General features: G+C 57.2%; 1 long non-coding RNA gene across 1 annotated transcript; it reads right to left on the bottom strand.

Moving 5' to 3' along the window:
• Positions 1 to 4163: 4163 nt before the first annotated feature.
• Positions 4164 to 4774, bottom strand: LOC145537071 (uncharacterized). The gene is made up of 2 exons (XR_014076161.1): positions 4692 to 4774; positions 4164 to 4471 (listed from the first exon to the last, which is right to left on the bottom strand). It is a non-coding gene; the product is annotated as an uncharacterized LOC145537071 (long non-coding RNA).
• Positions 4775 to 5456: the final 682 nt, after the last annotated feature.

Here is a 5456-nt window from a genome sequence, read left to right as displayed (position 1 = left end):
AAATAGAAAATACATTCCGTTCACCTGCCACCAACAACACATAGTATGTCAGTGCCACCACAGTATAAAATAAAGGTTCGTTTAAAAAAAGAATGCTCAGGGGGACTTCCCTGCAGTTCAGTGGTTAAGATTCTATGCTGCCAATGCAGAGGGCGAAGGTTCGATCCTTGGGCAGGGAAATAAAGATCCCACGAGCCGCGTGGCATGGCCAATAAATACATAAAATTATTAAAATAAATACATAAGAATGTTCAGGAAGAACACACAAGCTTTGGGGTGTTTCTTCAGGTACATTCCATATTAAATTACAGTCCTGAGTTAAAACTCGAAAGTTTTCATTGCCAAGGTTATCACAACTGGGCATGAAAGAATCCTGCCGCCTTGTGGCCATTCCCTGAAATAGCAACCTTAAGAGTTTTGCTTATGAGTACCTCTTTGTTGTTCAGTCCCCAAGTCGTGACCCACACTCTGTGACCCCATGGACTGCAGCACGCCAGGCCTCCCTGTCCCTCATGATCTCCCGGAGTTTGCTCAAACTCACGTCCATTGAGTCGGTGGTGCCATCCACACAATCTCATCCTCTGTCGCTCCCTTCTCCTCTTCCCTTTACGACCCCTCACCCCATGGTGGATTTGGGGCTGACCTCGCACCTCACCCCATGGGGGAGCTGGGGCTGACCCCACATCACCCAGTGGTGGAGCTGGGGCTGACCCCACTACTAACCCCACAGTGGAGCTTGAGCTGACCCCACACCTGACCCCACGGTAGAGCTCGGGCTGACACCACACCTCACCCAACGGTTGAGCTGGTACTGATCCGACACCTGACCCCATGGGCCGGCTGGTTCTAACCCCACACCTCACCACACGGAGGAGCTGGGGCTGACACCACACGTCTCGCCACGGATGAGCTGAGGCTCACCTCACACCTCACCTGTCGGTGGAGCTGGGCCCAACCCCACACCTCAAGCCAAGTGGATCTGGGGCTGATTCAACACACCATCCGACGGTGGACCTGGGGCTGACCCAACACCTCATATCATGGTGCAGCTGGGGCTGACCCCACACCTCACCCCTGGTGGGGCTGACCCAACACCTCACCCCACGGTGGATTTGGGGCTGACACCACACCTCATCCCACGGAAGAGTTGCAGACTGACCCCACACCTCACCCCATGGTGGAGCATGGGCTGACCCCACACCTCACCCCATTGTGGAATTGTGGCTGACACCACACCTAACCGCACGGTGGGGGCTTACCCACAACCTTAGCCCACAGTAGGGCTTACCCCACACCTCACACCATGGTGGACCTGGGGCTGATCCCATACCTCACCCCACGGAGGAGATGAGGCAGGAACCCACACCTCACCCAATGATGGAGTTGGAGCTGAATACACACCTCACCAATGGAGGGGTTGGGAAATGACCCCACATCTCACCCCATGGAGCAGTTGGGGGCTGTCCCCACACCTCACCCCATGATGAAGTTGGGACTGATCCAAAACCTCACCCCACGGAGGAGTTGGGGACTGAACCCACACCTCACCCCATGGTGGAGCTGGTGCTGACCTCACACCTCACCCCCAGTGGGGCTGACCCAACATCTCATCCCATGGTGCATTCGGGGCTGACACCACACCTCACTGCACGTGGAGTTGGGTGGACCCCTCACCTGACCCCAAGTGGATTTCCGCCTGATTTACACCTCACCCCACTTTGGGTTGGGGGCTGACCCCACACCTCACCCCAAATGGAATTGCTGGCTGTGGGTTGGGGCTGATCCCATAGCTCACACCACGGTGGAAATGGGCCTGACCCCACACTTTATCCCACGTGTGTTAGGGCTGACGACATACCTCAACCAACTGTGGAGCTTTGGCTGAACCCACAACTCACCCCAAGTGGAGTTGGATCTGACCCCACACCTCACCTCAAGGTGGACCTTGCGGTGATCCCACACCTCATCCCATGTAGAGTTGCACTAACCCCACACAACAACCCACGTGGAGTTGGCGGTTGATCCCACACCTCAGCCCACGGTGGACCTGGGTCTGATACCACATTTCAACCCAGGTGGAGATGGGGCTGACTCCGCAGCTCAACCCACATGGAGTTTTGGCTAATCCCACTCCTCTCCCCACGTGGAGCTGGGGGCTGAGCACACACCCCACCCCACAGAGGAGTTGGTCTGACCCCACACCTCACCACGTGGCGGGGTTGGGAGCTGACCCCACACCTCACCCAATGGTGGAGCTGGTGCTGACCCCACACCTCACCCCCAGTGGGGCTGACCCAAACATCACCCCACGGTGGATTTGGGGCTGACAACACACCTCATCCCATGGAAGAGTTGGGGACTGACCCCACACCTCAACCCACGGAGGACTTGTGAGTAGACCCCAGACCTCAGCCCACGGTGGAGCTGGGGCTGACCACACAACTCACTCCACAGTGGAGATAGGGCTGACCCCACACCTCACCCCACGGTAGAGATGGGCCTTACCCCACACCACACCCTACAGTGGAGTCGTGGATGACCACACACCTCACCCCATGGTGGACCTGGGGCTGACCCAACACCTCATCCCACGGTGGAATTAGGGCTGACACCACACCTCACCACTCGGAGGAGTTGGGGGCACACCCCACAACTCACACAATGGAGGAGTTTGGGGTAGACCCCAGACCTCACCCCTCTGTGGACCTGGGGCTGACCACACACCTCACCCCACAGTGGAGATGGATCTTACTCCATACCACACCCTACGGTGGCGTTTTGGCTGACCACACATCTCACCAGATGGTGGAGCAGGGGCTGACGGCACAGCTCACCCCATGGTGGAGCTGGTGCTCACCACACAACTCACCCCATGTGGAGTTGAGACTGACCCCACACCTCACCACACATACAGTTGGTGCTGACCCCACACCTCACCCCTCGTGGGGTTGTGTGAACCGACACCTCACCCCACGTGGAGCTGGAGCTGACCTCAATCTCACCCCATGGTGGAGTTAGGGGCTGACCCCAGACTTCACCCCACAGAACAGTTGGGCTGACGCCACACCTCACCCCATGGTGGAGCTGGGGCTGAACCCATACCTCACCCCACGTGGAGTTGGGGCTGATCCCACAGCTCACACCACAATGGAAATGGGCCTGACCCCACCCCTCATCCCACACGTGTTAGGGCTGACGACATACCTCACCCTACTGTGGAGCAAGCACTGACCCACAACTCACCCCAGGTGGAGTTGGATCTGACCCCACATCTCACCTCAAGGTGGACCTGGGGCTGATCCCACATCTCGCCCCACTGTGGAGCTGGGGCTGAACCCACTTCTCACCCCAAGTGGAGCTGGGGGTGAAGCCACTCCAAACCCCATGGTGCAGCTGGGGCTGACCTCAAACAACACCCCATGTGTAGTTGGGGGCTGACCCCTCACCTCACCCCATGGAGGAGTTGGGGGCTGACCCACACCTAAACCCTTGGTGGAGCTGGCAGTGACCCACACCTCACCTCCCTGGATTTCGGGGCTGAGGCCACACCTCACCCTCTGTGTTGAGCTGACCCCACACCTCCACTCAGTTCCACCTAGAGATGATCCTCTACATCCCTCAGGTAGAAAAATGGATGAACTTCACAATTACGTCTCAGAGAGCCTGAGTCTGAGCCTACATCTCACCTCAAGTGTAACAGTGCTTGTTCCCACACTTGAGCTCCTTGGCAGCTAGGAGTCATCCTACAACGCATCAGTGTTGGGTGGAGCTGAAGAAGATCCCAGGGTGGATCACACACATCACTTCGGTTTACACTGGAGTTTTTACCTGTCACCTCAGGTTAACATGCAGTTGATCTCCCACCTCACCTTGTGCAGAACTGCAATTGATCCCACCCCAGTCACCGCAGGACGTCTGTCTCAGCAGCTGACTGACAGGACATCCAAATGGGCTCATCCCTTATCATTGTTGTTCAGTCACTGAGTCATGTCTGACTCTCTGCGACCCCATGGACTGCAGCACACCAGCCTTCCCTGTCCCTTCACTATCTCTCGGAGTTTGCTAAAAACTCACGTCCATTCAGTCGGTGAGGCCATCCAACCATCTCTTCCTCTACCCCTTATCATTTGCTGGTTTAAGTGACAAATGAGGGGAGACTGACATTTTGTTACCGTGCCTGCCTCCCGAGACAGGCCTGGAGGTACCTGAGCAACACAGCTTTTATTTAAGGTGAGTCTGAAGGCAAAGCATGGGGGACGAGGGGCGAGGGCGGGGGTCCAGTGCTGGCGTGCAGGCTCCGCCTCTGCTCCCCATGCCTCCGTCTATGATTCTGTTCAGCCAGAAGGAGCCCCGCGAGCTATGTGAAGAGAAACAGCTGCTCCTCCTTGTCCTTGTCCATCAGCTCGTGCTTGGACTGCTCCTCGGTCTTCAGGGCAGGTGGCTGAGACTGGCACACTAGCCTCTTGCCCCGCTGAGGGGAGAGGACGCCGTGAGCCTGCACCCTGGCCTCAAGGTGGGTACTGAACCCTAACCCTAACCGCAAACCCTAACCCAACCCCTAACCCCTAACCCTAACCCTTTCTAGGACCTTGACACCACCTCTGACGGCTTCGTGGCGTCTTTCCTCTCTAGGACCGGACGCCACCTCTCACTGATCCCAGACGTCTTTCCTCTCTAGGACGGGACGCCACCTCTCACTGATCCCAGACGTCTTTCCTATCTAGGATGTGACAGCACCCGTCAAGACTCCAGTCTTTCCTCTCCAGGCCGGGTCGCCGCCTCTTATGGCTCCGTAGCGTATTTCCTCCCTAGGACCGGACACCGCCTCTCAGAGCTCCATGAAATCTTTCCTCTCTAGGACATGATGCCGCCTCTCAGTGGTCCCTCACGTCTTCCTCTCTAGGACCTGACGCCGCCTCTCACTGATCCCTGAGGTATTCCTCTCTAGGACCTGAGGCCACCTCTCACTGATCCCTGACAACGTTCCTCTCTAGAACGTGACACGGCCTCTCACATCTCCGTGCTATCTTTCCTCTCTAGGACATGACGCCGCCTCTCACTGATCCAGGAGGTCGTCCTCTCTAGGACCGGACGCCGCCTATCACTGATCCCAGACGTCTTTCCTCTCTAGGACCGAACGCTGCATCTCACTGATCCCTGACGTATTCCTCTCTAGGACATGACGCCCCCTCTCACTGATCCCTGAGGTCGTCCTCTCTAGGACGGGACGCCGCCTCTCACTGATCCCAGACGTCTTTCCTCTCTAGGAGTGGACGCCGCCTCTCACTGATCCCTGACGTCGTCCTCTCTAGGATGTGACACCGCCTCTCACTGCTCCAGTCTTTCCTCTCCAGGACGGGACGCCGCCTCTTATGGCTCCGTAGCGTGTTTCCTCCCTAGGACCGGATGCCGCCTCTCACTGATTCCTGACGTCTTTCCTCTCTAGGAAGTGATGC

This window comes from Giraffa tippelskirchi, chromosome X, assembly GCF_054371585.1.
Source record: "Giraffa tippelskirchi isolate mGirTip1 chromosome X, T2T-mGirTip1v1.2.pri, whole genome shotgun sequence".
Lineage (NCBI taxonomy): Eukaryota > Metazoa > Chordata > Mammalia > Artiodactyla > Giraffidae > Giraffa > Giraffa tippelskirchi.
Note: the sequence above shows the minus strand (reverse complement) of the source record. Positions and strands in the feature narration are given on the sequence as shown.